This window comes from Perognathus longimembris, chromosome 11, assembly GCF_023159225.1.
Source record: "Perognathus longimembris pacificus isolate PPM17 chromosome 11, ASM2315922v1, whole genome shotgun sequence".
Classification (NCBI taxonomy): Eukaryota; Metazoa; Chordata; class Mammalia; order Rodentia; family Heteromyidae; genus Perognathus; species Perognathus longimembris.
The window spans coordinates 45,618,817-45,635,103 of record NC_063171.1 but is presented as its reverse complement, the minus strand read 5'-3'; positions in this window follow the sequence as shown (position 1 = coordinate 45,635,103).

The window sequence follows — 16,287 nt, the reverse complement described above, 5'->3', positions numbered from 1 at the left end:
TTTAACAATATAGAAATGCTAGTTATTGCTTTCAGTAGAAGATTCAATATTTGAAGCTGTAGTTTGGCACAGAACAGACTTCTTTTTTTTAATTTGCAATCTACAGAAATTTTACTAAATTTCATGTGCTCCTTACTACAAATTCCTGTGTGTTTGCCACTTAGTGACAAAACTTTGACAGTAATTAATGCTGGCTCACTCTGTACTCTCTGCCTCTGTTTATCTTAGGTGCTGGTTACTAAGTTTGCACATTGAGGCTTGTATGGATAATACTACCATGTATAAAATGAAGACATAATTATGCTCACTGCTTCTGTGAGATGCAGTAACTAGTACTGGTATTTATGTCCATAGTTGTCAACATTGACATGATCAGATAATTAATACCCCCTTGGCTCACCAAGTTAATACTTTATGACAGATATATCCTATTGTATGTAGTACCTTTTGAAGTAGTGTTGGCACTTTTGGGAAATTGCCAAAGGGAAAGGAATTGCATGACAGCTATAAAGAGTTGTTGGTGTTAATTATTACCTGTCTTTCATACCAGGCCATGATAGCTAATGTTCTATTTCTGCTGAGTGTGGTTTGTATTATGAGCTGCCTTTTTATTTATGAAAATAAAAGCAATTTTATGTACATTTCCATTAGATTGTTTTTTGTTTTCTGGTATTTTTACACTAATTCCAAACAGTAAAATGAAAGTTATTAATTACAGTAATATTATTAAAGCACAGATGTATTTGCATCAGTTTTAACTTCGTAAGTTACACATTCATCATTCCTTTACCTGTGTAGTTTCTGTGTTTGTTGTTTGGTACCAGTTCCCTCGTTTTTACAAAAGGTGATTTTGATTGGCTTGTTTATGTCTGATGTGTTATGTCCAACATGGCAGTTCTGTGTGCCATGGAAAGGTAAACTAGACTGCTTAGCATTACTGTTGTACAGTACTCTGGAGAAAAGTTTGTATCTTGCAAATCATAAGTGGCATTGTTAGTACTATATAAACATACTTAGAAATAAAACTATTTAGGAGATTGTTGCATATTCTTTTTCTTAGTTTACAGTTTAGTTCTTTCAGAAAATCCTGAAGCACATTGTCTTTTTTTTTGCCAATCCGGGGGCTTGAACTCAGGGCCTGGACATTGCCCAGGAGCTTCTTTTGCTCAAGGCTAGCACTCTACCACTTGAGCCACAGTGTCACTTCTGGCTTTTTCTATTTATGTGGTACTGAGGAATCAAATCCAGGGCTTCATGCATGCTAGGCAAGCTCTCTACCACTAAGCCACATTTCCAGCCCACATTAAGTCTTTTGACATGTATAAACCTAGTGTCACTTTGGGTCACTATAACTTTGTGTTTAAGGACTTTTTTTTTACATACATTTGAGTACAGTTTTGCCTACAGTTTTAATTTTAAAAGTCTTTAATTTTAATTCTCTTCATACAGAGAACAGCTTACTTCACACTGCTTTGCAGCCGTCTGGGTGACCTGCTGAGTAGGGCCTAAAGTTGGCTGGAGCTCCCAACTCATATCTAGAATTTCAAACAATTTCCTGTACCATGTGCCATGAGGCAAACAAAACTGTAGATGCCCCTTTAGGACAGGTTTCTATTAGGCACATGTATACAATGTAATACTAAATTTAAATTTTTTAATTTAAAATTAAAGATGGGAAAATTTCCCAGCTGATACTCTGCAGTAATTCTCAGGGAGCAGTATGGTTTATATTTACGTGTGGCTTCATCCATTTTTCCTCCCCTTCCTGGCACTACACACATGTTTGTGTCACTAATTGCAGTGGGCCAGTTCCCTCCAAGCTCTGATGCAGAAGAGTGGGGCTTGCCCACTCTTGCCCTCCATCTTGCCCTCTCACCAGAGGTTAGACATTCAATCTCCAGAGAAGGACAAGGAGGAACCAGAAAGGGGTACCAATGCTGGTGCAGGTGAACAGTACAGATTCCCAAGCACTGATTCTTTGCTGCATTTAACATAAAGGACTTTACTAAATTTTACAGATTCTTTCAAATTAAATGCCAAAATGTACAACTAGCATGTTGCTTTCTTAGTACAGATTACAGTGCGTGTTTTAGTAAAGGAGTTAATTGATGAGTGAACAGGCATAAGGAAAGTCAGAGAGTTTTAACTAAGGGCAATCGTTGGTTTTTGGTGTTGTTTTTTTTTTTTCAGTCTAAAGTGGAAACTGCATTGGAACATTTTGGGGTAGAAGATGCAGCAGGCAATATATAGGTATACCCTCCTGTTCTGCTGAGGGACACTGAGGAAGGGGAAGAGGGACATAAGATGAGTGTTGTTGAGTGTGTTTGATACTGATACCTACTGAGAAGGGAGATAAAATGAGGTAAAGTTGAGTGGTGGTGGGGTAAGTGTAAAAGGAATAGAAAGGTTCTTGAAAGAGGTGGAGAGGGGCTCAGGATAGGCTCTTTTACAGTTACATCCCAAAGTAAACAAGCAAGTCTAAGAAAAAAAGAATGGGAGACAACAGCTGGCACAGAGATTCCTAGAGGGATATCATTGGGGGAGAGTTAGTACAAGAGCTGGTCAGATGACAGCATTTTATGCCATTATGAGGACTTTGCCTTCTATTCAGGGTGGTCCACTGGAGAGTTTTAAGCAGAGGAATGACATGGTCTGACATGATTGAACAACTTTGGCTGCTTTTTCAAGTGTAGCTTGTAGTGGGGCCTAACAAGACCTTTGCAATAGTACAAGTGAGAGGTGATGACCAGGGTGGAAGCACTGAAGTTGTGAGAAGTATTGAAAAAAGAGGTGGGAGGGAAGGGGGATGGGAGAGGGGAGGCGGAAGGGAAAAAAAGATTAAATAAACCAGTTGCCTATGGCTCAGGCATGTAACACTAGTTACTCAGGGCTGCGATCTGAGGAGCACAGGAAAGTCCTTGAGACATTTCTCCAGTAAACCACTCAAAAATTTTTAGAAAGCTGGAAGTGAAGCTGTGACTCAAGTAGTAGAGCACTACTAGCCTTGAGCAAAAAAATCTAAGGGACAGCACTGGGGCTGAGTTCAAGCTCTGGGAGAAAGAATTTAAAAATTCAATTAAGGGACTTCTTGGTCCCACATCCCTATCTAGGAATTGGTGTGAAGTTAATAGTGCTGCTACAAATTTTGAAAACAGTAAGATTCCAAATGGTCACTATTCAGCCTGTGTAGCATATTTTAAAATGCCCATTAGGTGGCAGGAAAACGTTTGCTAACTCAACTGTAAACTTAGTTTTTCCTGCTCCAATCTCCCAGTAAACCCTATTAATGCACAACTCTTATGAAGAACAGAGACTAGCATGTTCTTTATAGAGCTAACTATTAAAAACTTATGATAATTATAGAGTAAGTCTATTAAGGTGGTAAGCCAAGTGTGTGGGAAAAAGGATGCGTGTATGTTTCATTTGGTTTGGAAATGTATGAATTTGGAGTGAATTGACTATAATGAGATCATTGGGCCTTATTTTGAATTTTGGACATTTAACCTTTTTAGCTTGAGGTGAGGCAGAGGAGAGTACTCAAAAAGGAAGAAACCTTCCTGGAACTCGCCTGATGCTTGAGCTTTCTGTAACACATCAGTTCACTTGTACTAGCCTTTCTGTTTCTAGCTTGGAAATGATTTCTATTCCCATTCTCTTTGGAACACTTGTTTCCAAACTTAGCTGCAAGTTACAATCACCTGGACACCTTTAAAAAATTCTGATGCCTGTGTCCCACCCATGACTATGATTTAAGTGGTGAGGGATGTGACCTGTGTTTAGGACTTTTTTTTAAAAGACCCAAGATGACTCTAATATGAAGGCAAGTTTGAGAGCCATAGGGTTTACTTAATGCCAGCTGTGTAAATATAGCAGACCTTCCCACAACTCAAACAAGTTTTACCCTAAACATCAAATGCAAGTGAGCACTTCCATATCAGCATCCTCAGGGCCCTCTTGGGCCTTGGCCAAGTTTATCATTTATAGCACTAAATGTAGGACTTGCAACACCCAAAGGTAACTAGTGGTGAACGAAAGATACAGAGGGATTAGATGATCTGCTTTTTAGAAATGTTTTAACTTTTAATTATTATAGAAGGTATTTTTATTTCTTTTTTTTTCTTATGGCACAGATAATAATTTTTTTTTTTTGCCAGTCCTGGGCCTTGGACTCAGGGCCTGAGCACTGTCCCTGGCTTCCTTTTGCTCAAGGCTAGCACTCTGCCACTTGAGCCACAGCGCCACTTCTGGCTGTTTTCCATATATGTGGTAATGGGGAATTGAACCCAGGCTTCATGTATATGAGGCAGGCTCTCTTGCCACTAGGCCATATTCCCAGCCCGATAATAAATTATTTTGTCTTTTTTTTTTTTTTTTTTGGCCAGTCCTGGGCTTTGGACTCAGGGCCTGAGCACTGTACCTTGCTTTTTTTGCTCAAGGCTAGCACTCTGCCACTTGAGCCACAGCGCCACTTCTGGCCTTTTTCTATATATATGGTGCTGGGGAATCATGTATATGAGGCAAGCACTCTTACCACTAGACCATATTCCCAGCCCACAGATAATAAATTATTTTTTGTTTCTGTTCGTTGCTCTTTGTCATGAGAAAGTAAATGGTAACTTCTGTTTCTTCTCCAAGGCTTTTTTGTGATAGGCAGACACCCAGTCATGAGAACAGGTGCATCATTCCCATGTCCTCAGAAGGAGCAGGACTCACATCACCTTGCTGAGGAAAACAGACTTAACCCTTTTGTCCTCCAGGCTTTTGGAAGATTCACCTTAGTAATGGCATAAATTCATAACGGCATCAATAACATTTGGTAATTTGTTTATATATACACAAACATTTGTACATATGAATATACATGTGTACATGTATTCAATCATGATTGTATTGGCAATAAATTTAAATTTAATTTCTAGTTTTCATTTTAATAGATGGATGACAGTCTTATTTACATTCATTATGATTGGTTTATTTGGAATTATTGCTGGTAATTTACTTAGTGTTTGCAGGAGTGATTTGTTTTCTTTTTTCTTCTACTAGCTTTAAAGCTGTACGTAGGATTTCATAATTTTTTTTAGAGTCCTCTTAAGTTGCTAACATGTATCCATATTCTATCCAACCTGTGCTTAAACATAGGAATACATGGAAGAGGTCAGCTCATCTTTTTGGTTAATGTCTAATAGTTAATACTGCTTTATCTTGATAGCATCCTCATGGAAATAGTGTTGTGAAATGTTGATGCTAAGCTGAACACAAGTGTCTCATGCCTGCAATCCTAGCTACACAGGAACTAAAATCTGGGAGATCAAGACTCTAGACCAGCTGGGGCAGAAAATATTTGAATTTTATCTTCAAAATAACTAGGGAAGAACTAGGCTGGAGGCATGGCTCAAGTGGTAGAAAGTCATCCAAGCAAACAAAGCAAGCAGGAGTCCTGAGTTTCTTTTTTGCATTTACCAACTTACCAATGACAATGAGGTGCTGGGTTGGAATACAGGGCCTTGCACAAGGTAGGCAAGCACTTTTCACTCCATTCCCAAACCAACATTGAGCATCTTCTCACATGCTTATTTCTTTGGTAATCTGTTCAGATCTTTTTACTCATATTTTAATTGAGCTGTTTGTCCTTTACCTATTTAAATTATGCATGTCTTTTACATATTCTGAATATTCATTAGTCTTTTCCCAGGTAGATATTTTGCAAATATTTCCTCATGTCTATGAAAGTCTTCACTGTATAATACTCCCTGTATTACCTTTTAATATTAACTGAAATGATAGAGAAACTTTAGCAAGGCAGTTGCCCTTTTCTGCTAGAGGCTGTGAATTTTACATTAGAGATTTTTGGCTCAAGACTCCAGCATCACATTTTCATTAATTGAATGTCTTCAATTTTGATATAGAACAAAACAATAATTTCTTGGATTTGAAGAACTGATGAGATAGCAAATGTGATTATCTTTTAATTCTGTCTTTACCATTGATTAGTTCTCATTAGGTACTAACCCTATTATGTCATTTATAATTGCTAGTGTTTATTATATTTATGTGTCAACTATACTGGGCCTTGGAATGCCTAGGTTAAACATTATTTTTGTGTATGTCTATGAGAATGTGAGACAAGCATTTGAATCCATGGACTCAGAAAAAATAGATCACCTCACTGTGGGTGGACTTCATGCAGTTAGTCCATCAAAAGCCAGAATACAACAAAGGCCAAGGGAGGAGAAATTTGCTCCTTTTTTTCTGCCTCACTGCTTGAGGTTGGATATTTTGTACCAATTAGTAAATAGCTACTAGGTCTTCTAATGATATTTAAATTCATCCAAGCACCATGATGGTCCCAGACGGTAGAACCATTGCCTCAAAGCACACTTGGGCTCTGTAGGAAGGACCCCTGCCATTAGCCATATGCTGTATCCAGAACCCATGGAGAAGAAAGACAAAAGAAAATGGCTTAATTTCATATGGTATGTTGATCATAACAACAATGATAAACCACTTACTTCCATAACTTGGCATTCATTTTGCTTAGCATCATCTTATGTGTTCATGTGTACATAGCTATTGAGCTTTGTTATTCTGGGGCCTATATGGCTACGCGCTGGTGGCTCACACCTGTAATCCTATCAATTTAGGAGGCCTGAGAATCACAGTTCAAATTCAGCCTAGGCAGGAAAGTCCATAAGATTTTTATCTGCAGTAAATTGGCAAAAGCCAGAATCGGAGTTGTGACTCAGGTGGTAGAGCAACCCTTTAGCAAATAAGCTAAGAGGCAGCACCCAGGCCCTGAGTTCAAGCACTAGTACTGGTACACACACCACCACCCCCACACACATACAGCATATGACTCATCAATTCAAAAATAGATTTAATTAGGCAGCAAAGTCTTTTTAATCTAAATTTAAGTGGTTTCCTGATTCTTGATATTTTAGATTGCTATCACCATACTTCATTTTAATACAGGCAAATGAAAGTTAATTTTCTAATGCCCAAGTCACCCAACCCTTAACCTGCAGAGTGGAAATTGAGAAAGTCTGCAGTGATCAGAGAAGCTCTTTTGGCAAATGCTCACAGGCATCCATCCTTTATCTTCATACATAAATTATCCAAATGTCTTTCCCTGAATGAACAGTCCTGCCAAGAAGCCTTTGGTTCTTTTTCATCTTTGCATGCTCCTTGATGCTGCTGCTCTTCAATTATTCCCATAAAAGTTTCTATCTCCTTGCCAAATTGCACCACTTCCAACTGCAAGATGTAATTATTTCCTATGCTGACAGCAAAATGAAGCCAAACACACCCTTAACCACTTTTAGTCTCAGGTGCTTTGTATAGCTTTGCAATGATCTAGCAAGCACGGTAGTCAGATCTTTCAGGGGAAAGTGTTGAGCTCTCCACGGAAAACCTTCCTTGTAAGTTCTCATATAAATTGGGGACAGAAAAGGAGTGGCATGGTTCTGTCGATCTTAATTCAGTTTGAGTGGGAAGCATTTTTACTGGAGAAAAAAATACAAAAAGCCCTCAGCAGATTACTTGAAGAGATAGTATTTGAACATTTATTTTATGTCTTCTTCAAGATTGTCCTCAGGCTTACCAGCTGTATAAATCAAGCCAGAGTAATAGACATAAAATTGTACTCCAAATCGAATGAATTTCTAGTTTAAAAAACACCCTGAGACATTATTTCATGATGGTCTTAGGTTGTATTGGGGGGAAAGTTTCAATGACAGAGCAAGATGGTGCTTAAGAATGTGACAGTAAGCCGGTCACCAGTGGCTCATGCCTATAATCCTAGCTACTCAAGACGCTGAGATCTGAGGATCATAGTTCAAAGCTAGCACCAAGCAGGAAAGTCTGTGAGACTCTTATCTCTGTTGGGGGAAGTTGAGCTGACTCCATCTTGATTAGGGAAACATGGTAGCAATGGTTAAAATGAAGTTAGTTATTAAGTCAACCCAACTGCAAAATTCTGCTTCTGTAAATGGCTTGTTTAACTTGTTTGTTGCTTGCTTTACACCCTGCTTCAACCCCCTACATCTGTGCTACGCTTTTACCTTTATAAACCCAAGCTCAAGGACTGTTAGGGGTCGCAGTTTCAGTTCCTGAGGCTGTGCTGCGTCCCTGGCTGGTCAGTTCACTTTTTGCTTCCCCAATAAATTCATCTTTTTGCTTGAGACAGTCTCTGAATGGTGGACTATTGGAGGAACATGGAATCCCCTCCCCCAAATCCCGTAACACAGTCTCCAGTTAACCACCAGAAAACCGGAAGTGGTGCTGGTGCTGTGGCTCAAGTAGTAGAGTGCTAGTGTTGAGCTGAAGAGCTCAGGGACAGTGCCTAGGCCCAGAGTCCAAGATCCACGACTAACAGGAAAAAAGAAAAAAAAAAGAATGTGACAGTATGGAAGAAAATGCTTCATCTTTAAATTTTAAGAAAGTTGGTCTTGAAGCTTTGTATATAATACAATTAATGCCAATTTGAGATCGATCGCCGAATGAAATATCCACCTTTCCTCATAGGCTGATAAAATAGTTAATTTCATGTGTCAACTTGACCAGGCTCCAATATCCACTCAATATAAAATGAAATCCTAATCTAAGGTGTTGCTATGGAGATGTTTTGTAGATGTTGCAAATATCTGCAATCAACTGACTTCCCATAAAGGAGATTACACTCAATGTGAGTAGACTTTTTCCAATCAGTGGAAGACCTTAAAGAGCAAAACATGTTTTATGGAGAGAAAGATATTTTGCTTCTGCTTCAAACTACTGGATATTGGTAATCCTGGCTACTTGATATGCTCACATTTGGAAGCTTGCAGCTTTGGACCACTCTAGGTAGAGAAAAAAGTTTGAGAGAGCCTTCCTCAACTCATAACTGGGTACAATGACAAATGCCTGTCCTCCCAACCTACAAAGAGGAATGAAATGTAAAGGATAGAGGTTTCCAGTCATCCCAGCGAAGAAAAATCCTTGAGACTTCATATCCACAAAGGGAAGCGGGATGTATGGTTCACACCTATGATCCCAACAAGAAAGGGAAGCCTAAATACACTTGGATTGTGGCTCCTAAAGTGAGGACCCTAAAAATAATCATTGAAAAATGGGGTGACTCCATGGTATTGTGCCAGTCTAGCAAGCACAAAACAAAACCAAAAAACTTCCAACACTACAGCATGCCCTGTTGGAGTGACTCATAACGCCTGTGATCCCAGCTACCCAAAAGGTGGAGATTAGGAAGATCATAGTTCAAGGGAAGTCCAGGCAGAAAGTTACAAAGACCTCATTTCAACCCATAAGTCGGGAATCACTGAACATAGCTTATGATCCCAGCTACTCAGGAGGCTATAGTTAAGACCATAGTACAAGGCAGACCTTGGCAAAACAGCAACACCAACAAAACCAAAACCTGAGATCCTACCTGAAAAATAATTAAAGCATAAAAATAACTAAATAACTAAAGGGATGGGGCTGTGGCTAAAATGCCTAAGCAAGCAAGGCCCTGAGTTCGAACTCCTGTACCAACACTAACAAAGAAACCATAGCATAACATCCAGGTTTCTAGCCAGCTTGCGTATGTTGTGCATTTCAGACCTACCATCCCTCAAATAAGTGTGTGAGCCAATCCCTTGAAATAAATCTCTTTCAGTCTGTTTCTCTGGAGAACTCTGCTGGATACAGCTGGTATCCAATGTACATTTAGGAAGTTACTGCTGCTGTATTTAGTGAGCTACTGCATGGGCCGAATGGCCCATATTAGCATTTTGTAATGGTAATATGGGCCAGATCTCCCCTCTGTTTCATGTTGTTTCATACAATCCAGATATGAACACATTTCAACTCTTTCAAGCTTACATAAAACCTTTTCTCTAGGCTCCTCATGATTCACCAAATGACATCCAGCATTCTGATATTTATGAAGAAATACATGGATCTGTGTTCACTCCACTCACAGACTAATCACAGTGAAGTAGAACTGTAGAACTGAGAATTTAAAATCCCCCATCCAGCTGGCTCTGGGACAGTGAATAGATGAAAGACAGGCCCAACAGTTCCCACCAGAGCCAGCAAGATTTTTATGCTTGGAATCTGGGAAGGGAATATGTCTTGGAGTTTCAAGGAAGTGAACAGTAAATACTAGAGAGCCAGAAGACCTACATTTTAATTCTAAATTCTTAGCTGGGTGGTCATACACATGCAGATACACATCAGGCTTGTCCTAAAAAGGAATAATAAAAACAAACCTCCCATGTAAAGGGTGAGAATTGAGATCCTGCATGTAAACACACTATTAAAAGCTTTATCCCAGTGACACCCCTCTGGGAGAATATCTAGAAAACTATGCAGTGAGAACACAGGCAAGAAAGAATAGATGACTTCCTTTGCTTTTCCTCTGCTTTAATTCTCACTAGAGGTGGGCTTTTATGGGATATGAAAAAAAAGGTGTTAGATTCAATACCTTCCAATATTTATACAAGCTGTAGATGGTTTAACTTAGCCAGTATCTGCAATGGATGTCATTGTGTGGAATACAGATATAGGACATACGTCAGTGCCCCTAGGAAAGCAGAACCTTTGGAAATCCACTTGTACTCCAAGGGCAGTGAAACAGAGATATGTGATCTCAATAACCAAGAGGTATAATTTCAATAATGAGGGTCAGAGAGCCCACCAATGTACTTATCTTTGGCTGCCCTGCAGGAAGAAGACAGTAAAGGGTAAGAGAGACTATGCGAGGAGAGCAATGACAATGACAGTCTAGGGATTGGATGCTTTTCACTGTGAAAGGAAAGGAGCTCACCTCCCCCAAAGGAGTGGGTTGGTAACTATACTGGTTCAGACTTCTGAGGTCTCCAAGTCCTCAGCTAGAGTGGTAGGAAGGGACAGCAGAGCAAAAGGTGAAGCTGTTCACCAACCTTGAGAGCTTGACAGAGTCCCCTTTCTACCTCCAGGGGAAGTGAAGGAAAAGAAAAGCACAGGGAAAATGAAGTCTTGAACCCTCTGGTTAAGAAAGATATACAGAGGGGCTGGGGATATAGCCTAGTGGCAAGAGTGCCTGCCTCGGATACACGAGGCCCTAGGTTCGATTCCCCAGCACCACATATACAGAAAATGGCCAGAAGCGGCGCTGTGGCTCAAGTGGCAGAGTGCTAGCCTTGAGCGGGAAGAAGCCAGGGACAGTGCTCAGGCCCTGAGTCCAAGGCCCACGACTGGCGAAAAAAAAAAAAAAAGAAAGATATACAGAGTCATCTTCACAGCAAAGGAAATCTAGAGAGGTGAGAAGAACATTGGGTATGTATTAGATTCTCATACTGGCTCTCACTACAAAAAGTAGGGCTTTGGAAAGACCATCTAATGCCTCTGATCACAGTTTTCTTTTTTTTTTTGCCAGTCCTGGGCCTTGGACTCAGGGCCTGAGCACTGTCCCTGGCTTCTTCCCGCTCAAGGCTAGCACTCTGCCACTTGAGCCACAGCGCCGCTTCTGGCCGTTTTCTGTATATGTGGTGCTGGGGAATCGAACCTAAGGCCCCGTGCACCCGAGGCAGGCACTCTTGCCACTAGGCTATATCCCCAGCCCACAGTTTTCTTAATGTATGGAAAGAGAAGATTGTACTAAATTAGTTTTGCTCAAAATGTCACAGAGAGAGAGAGAGAGAGAGAGAGAGAGAGAGAGAGAGAGAGAGAGAGAGAGAAAGGAGGGAGAGAGCAAGATGTTAATTCAGGGGAGGAATTTAGTTAGATAAAGCTCATACATAGTAATGGGTATGGTTAAGCTGCAAATGACAGATTTCATATACAATGCTTCCCAGAGAATTGGGCTAAAAAATTATGTGTACACCAAACATTTCTAGAAGTGGAAGTCTAAGGAACTTACATTGAAAAACCATAAACTAGACAATCTGTAAAGTGCCTTTTAATTTCAATACTCTAGAAAGCTGAAAAGTTGCTAAGGAAATGGACATTTGCCAGGTGTGTGAATGACATACTAAAGTGGGAAACATTAAAAGAAATTTCTATTAGACATTTCTCTCTTTTTAATGGTGTCACGATTCTTTCTGTCAAGCTAGCTGGAAGTTTCAGTACTTTAGGGACAACCTGGACTCTCAGCTCCCAATCTAACCACTGCTATATCTGGACAGTTCTGTCCTTATGGCATCTGCAAGGTTCGTTTTAATGTCAGTCATCCTGCTTTCAGACTTTTGATGGACTGAATTTCTGATTGTTGGTTTTAATGGTAGAAAAACTGAAAATCTCACTAACTAGTCGTGAGTCTCTGCTTGTCTGTTCTTTGTCTTCGTGGGAGAAGTTCTATTTCCTAACTTTGAGTCCAACCAGGTCTCAAAAATCTTCAGATTCTACAAGATTATAGAGCAAAAATGTAAACCTTTCACAGCCATTTATGGTACTCATCTAATTTACCTTTCCTTTCCTATCTTTACAAGCCAAGCTTCTTGCTTCCTTAAAAAAAAAAGTCTTGCATCAGGCCTTTTTATCTGTTTGCATAATTTTTCTCTCGGGATTTCCTCCTCTTATCTCTTCTAATTGAAATATTTGTTTCCAATAAAACATTTGTATCAGCTGACAATGATCAAAGTTCAGATTCCACCCTCCCATAGAATCTTGGGGACTCACACTTTCAGTAATTGCATAGAAGGTTGTGACCTGTGGAACAAGAGCTTAGTTTCACACTCTCATTCACTCATTAAACAAGTATTTCTTGTACATCAGACACTAAGGAACATAAATATAACAAGACACTCCAACCAATCCCTTGTTTACATCTTCAGTCTGGCTCCAGATCCTTAAGGAGAGGCCTCCTGACCTTCCACCCCAGATCTTCCATATCCTTCCTGAGTCAACCCTTAATGGAGTGACCACTCAGAGTGCTGCTTTTGACCAGGTGCTAAGCATTCTCCCACTGGGGATCTTTCATGTTCTTTAGAACCTACTATTAAGACACACCTGTCCTTTGATCAAAACTCCAAAGCCTCATTTCCAGACCCATCCTATTAAGGCTCTAAAACAAGCCAGCACTAAACACTCCACAAACCCTGGTGCACTTTCTTGAGTGTTATTTACTATAACCTCCACAAAGTGAGCTGTAAACACACAGAAGTCTCCAATGCGCAAGGCTGGTAAGATGCAGCAGGATGATAAATAAGCTTTGATGATGATTTCAATGGATGGTAATTTCTTGCCTCCACAGAGACTCCACAAACACAGCTGTCAGAAGTGCATTGTGTAAATCAGATGCTAATTAAATTAAATTCCCACTAGAATTAAGGCAGCAAAGTATTTTGTCTTGTTTTCTTGCAAACTAGGCCTCTCAATCAAGACAGCTGGAGCACTGGCATTTCAGGTACGCAGAGGAAACAGCTGTGGCAAAGTGAAGCAACTGCTTTCATAATTAAATTGCCACCAGTAACAAGAAAATAGATGCCATTTTTCACATTAGTAATGTTAAAAATGCAAGCAATCTAGTGGAAACTGAGTTAGATGGGAAAAGAAGAGGGCTGGGTTCTGATGTTTTAGAGAAACTATTTTATGACTGTAAGCTATTCTTCCTTGCTTTCACCTACCTCCAATGTCTTTCTTTCTTATCTCTTCTGTGGTATGTATGTATGTATGCATGCATGCATGTATGTATGTATCTGTGTATGTATTTTGGTGAAGGTACTGGGGCTTGAATTCAGGGCTTCTTGCTTTCACTTAGCTGTTTTGCTCAAGACTAGCACTCTGTCACTTGAATCATATCTTCATTTCTGGATTTTCAGTGATTAATTGAAGATTAGAATCTCATGGACTTTTTTGCCAGGCTGGCTTTGTACCTCAATCCTTAGATCTCAGTCTCCTGAGTAGCTAAAATGTTAGGAGAGAGCCACCAGCACCCAGGACTTCTTTGTATTTCCTTAGTGTCCACCACAGCCAGATGACGTACTGTTTTCTGGAAACCTCAAAGTCCACAAGACACTGTCCACCCTCCAGGTGCTCCTAGTTTCCTTGAAAGACCAGGAAGTGCTACCCTGAGTCTTAGCACCTGAGAATCGGGGTTCTGGTGTTTCAAATATGAACTCCGATTCCAGCAGCTATCCTTTTTGTCTTTCAACACTATCCTATTTCTCTGAAGGACATGGAAGACATATCTCTAGCTCTGTCTTTGGTGTTGAGATTCTAGTGAGAAAGTAAAGTACACATGACAAACAGCATTTCAGTTATCCCACAGCTATAGACAAGCAGATATAAGAAAATATTGCCAAAAAAAGAAAGAAAATACTATTTAAACTACATTAGCTCAAGTACCTGGTTACCTGTTTTCTACAGGACAGTGATTCCAAATCATAGGACTACCACCAAATCATCTCCATGGGAATTCTGAAATCCACATATCATGGAAACATCCTAAAAAAGATTTTGATTTTTATCCTAAAGATTGTTGGATCCTTGCTGTATTATCTTCCCAATTATGTCTTATTCTCCAGGTAGTATGAACTCCTGGTATGATCTCCCACAACAAGGAATGAAATTCTCTGCCCACCAAATAAGTCTAGAATAAACAGCTTCCAGCCCAACAGTTTTATGGTGATCACAGAGAGATGGCAATAGTGGGATGACAGCCTCTTCCTGCAGTGCCAATGTCCTGACGTGGGCACATTTGTTTCACAAGCCAGAGAAGGCTAAGTATGAGGATCCTGAGGTGTCTCCTCCAACTCTGGATCTCCACGTGGGAGGCAGTGCTTATGAAAGGTGATGAAGAGCAAAGAAGAACGTGGGTAAGAAGTGATTCACCTGGCTCCAGGTTTTTAGAAGTGTCTTTCTGGGGCTGGGAATATGGCCTAGTGGCAAGAGTGCTTGCCTCACATACATGAAGCCCTGGGTTCGATTCCTCAGCACCAGATATATAGAAAACGGCCAGAAGTGGCGCTGTGGCTCAAGTGGCAGAGTGCTAGCCTTGAGCAAAAAGAAGCCAGGGACAATGCTCAGGCCCTGAGTCCAAGGCCCAGGAATTACAAAAAAAGAAAAAAAAGAAAAAAAGAAGTGTCTTTCTGCTCCTTGACTTTTAAGTGGAAGTTCTGTACTCAATTCCCTCTTCTTCCTTTTATTTCTTTTTTTTTTTTCAGTGCTCACCTCTCCTCCTGTTTTCTTTATCACTTTAAAAGGCAAACACCAAGATACAATATTATGGCTCTGTCTGTCTCTCATCTCTACCCTGTTTCTTTCTACTCGGGCTTTGGAAAGCCATTCTGTCCTGTTCTTATTGGTACCGCCCATAGGACCTAGTGCAAGACCCATGTACAGGTGCACAGATGAGTTTAATTCAAAGGTCAGCAGATGGAGACTATTTCTACTTCATTAAAAGACTGACTGAATGAACACTTGGACAGTTTTCCATGGCCTTGAATGTCCTTCCGTGAGCCAATTCTTCATCATTAGTTACTATTGTTCTTATCTATCATACATTGTTTTGAAGATATGGCCACATGCCACCCAGTAGTATCATTTAGTAAGGTAGTAAAGTCTTGCCATGTGAAATTGTTAACTTTTTTTTTCATGTGCATTCCTTCCTTTCCAACACAGTTGAGAAAAATAAACACCTATTGTTCTAAGTTGATATTCTTCAATATCAAGGAGAAATATAAAATGATTCATCTTACACCAAAGGAAAAAAATAACATATTTGTCTGTATATGAGATTCAGTGGCCAAGCCAATTCACAACACGTAGGCTGATGTCATTACTGCTCTCTCCAGTCTACTTAAAACTATGTGTTATGATGTTTGTCTTTGCCTAGGACTCAACTTATAAAAATACTACCATCCATTTCACTGGAAGCAGCTGTAGACTGATTCCTGTGGTAAACATCTGGAAATGTGGTCACGGGCTTGGGGGAAACAAGAAAAAGGAAAAATTTTCCATGGGTCATAGCAGAAATAAAGATGAAAAAGTTTGGCTGGAGAGCCATAAATTAGACAGCAGACATAGGTAGTGCATAAAAGGAGAAAAAATTAGATATTGTATTCATAAACTGCTTTGCTAAATGGCACTTGCTTTATACAACTACTTAAAGGTAATTAAAATTTGTTTAAAAGGATTTTTTAAACTACAAATGATAAAATAGGATCCAGACTATAGCTCAGTATATTGTCAGTTCTTAAAATATGATGTAATACTAAAGAAAAATAACAATTTATTCATTAAATAAAGATAATCTTAGGTCAGGTGCTAGTGGCTCATGCTTGTAATCCTACTACTAGGATTACTAGCTTGTAATCCTAGCTACTTAGGAGG